The sequence below is a fragment of the Brachyhypopomus gauderio genome, chromosome 6 (genome assembly GCF_052324685.1).
Source record: "Brachyhypopomus gauderio isolate BG-103 chromosome 6, BGAUD_0.2, whole genome shotgun sequence".
NCBI classification, from domain to species: Eukaryota; Metazoa; Chordata; class Actinopteri; order Gymnotiformes; family Hypopomidae; genus Brachyhypopomus; species Brachyhypopomus gauderio.
Genome location: NC_135216.1, coordinates 3005978 through 3007765, shown reverse-complemented (window position 1 = coordinate 3007765; position 1788 = coordinate 3005978). Strand labels below are relative to the sequence as shown.

The window sequence follows — 1788 nt, the reverse complement described above, 5'->3', positions numbered from 1 at the left end:
TCTGTTGACCACAGCATGTTATATTTCACCAGAAAATGGCAGTGATTTCTAACACCCCCCCCCCCCCCCCCCCAATGCATACCATTTGCATTGTAGACCAAAAAACGTTGTCCTGCTGGTCCATCAAAAATAGGCCGATCTTTCAGATTGTTCATTAGTAGAGTTAGAAACTCTCGTCTTGGACCACCTGCATCGATTCCATCTTCAAAAACACCAGCATCATCAGTAAATCTGACCAGCATGTCACAGCTTTCTGAATAGGTTGCACGCTTGAAACCTCAGACTGCTCCATCCCAGACATTTGACCGTGAAATGTTGAACCGGCTGACTCTTCCATGATCAATTGGATGCGACAGGTTTGTGATGATATCAGGTAGTGTAATTTTTACTTCCTCTCTGTAATTACACAAAAGTGACCTACATTGGTAAAGATTTCAGACAGTACACAATTTGCTATTTTACACAACGCTACATAAGCCTGTAGTATAAGGCTGCTTTCATATATTGCCAGAAATTAAATCTTAAAGCTGTAAATGTAAAGAGAAAAATTGTGTTGTCACATCCGGCAACTGTCAGCTTACATGGTCAAGTCTGGAATAGTCTTAAAATCTACAGGGACAGGCTCTTCATCCTCTTCCACACATGGTGCATAAAGGTCTGTGTATTTACTGTAGAGAAATGGCCATTTTACAAAAAAAAAAAAAAATTACACTACTTTAAGTGATTTACAAAATGAGTTATCAAATTTTTTTTTCCTTACCTGTAGCAAGTTGACTTGACCAGATTGTCCTCTGAATCAGATATTACTATCTGAAAAATAAATTGACAAAGGAACCTAAATGTCCAACACAACACAAAACTGAAAGCAAAGAAATTGAACTAAAGCCTGCTTTAATACCTGTTCATGATTTACTGTAGAGGAATGTCCTAGTGCACCTCTGAAATATGTTAAAAGTACTAGTTTAGTGCAACAGGGTAATCTTGATTGTTATCTTTCACATAAATTTTGCACTGCTTAGTCAGAGGAAAAACTGGTCTCAACATAAATTTAAGGGTCTGCTCCAAACATGTGACCTCAACACATACTATATTTGACAAAGGACTTACGTTTACATGTTAGTACTTACACTTCATCTTCGGGTCTGTTGTTTGGTGTACTTTGGTTCTGGGGTTTAAAAACCTGAGGTTAAAAACAAACAATTCACAAAAACATCAGGTAGTGTGTACTGTTCTTCTCTTACGACACATATACTGACCAGCCAGTTCATTAAAGCCACCTCACTCCTCCACTCATATCCTCACTCTGACTACTGACCATAGAGATGCACACTGTAGTTCAGATTCAGTGTTCAGGATTAAGTATATATTTTCCTAATTTGCTTAAATGTTAACTCACCCCAGTGTCAGCCTCACTGAATTCAGCTCTGCTCCTAGTTGTGATGACAATTTGAGTTAACATTGACTGCAGATACATGAAACAAAATAAAAATTAAAATCACAGTTATGTATGTAACCGTAATTATATAAAAGTACTATATCAGATCCACAGACCTTCTCCAAAATGTTTTTGCAGGCACACAAACAAAGTGATCTTGCAATACGTCTTTCCAATTTCCTTTTTATATCCAGCCAATATGAATGACCTTTCAGTCCCAGGCACATAGACCACCTCAGAGCAGTCTGGATACAAAAGGACATATGATCCTTCTTCCATGTCCTTGTAAAACACCCTCATTTTCTGAACAGCTTGTTTCAGCAAATCACGTGCTTCTATCTCTGGGTCAGTAA

General features: G+C 38.0%; 1 long non-coding RNA gene across 1 annotated transcript; it reads right to left on the bottom strand.

The window, feature by feature from the left end:
* Positions 1-90: 90 nt before the first annotated feature.
* LOC143516154 (uncharacterized) lies at positions 91-936 on the bottom strand. The gene is made up of 4 exons (XR_013131575.1): positions 899-936; positions 761-810; positions 582-668; positions 91-396 (listed from the first exon to the last, which is right to left on the bottom strand). It is a non-coding gene; the product is annotated as an uncharacterized LOC143516154 (long non-coding RNA).
* Positions 937-1788: the final 852 nt, after the last annotated feature.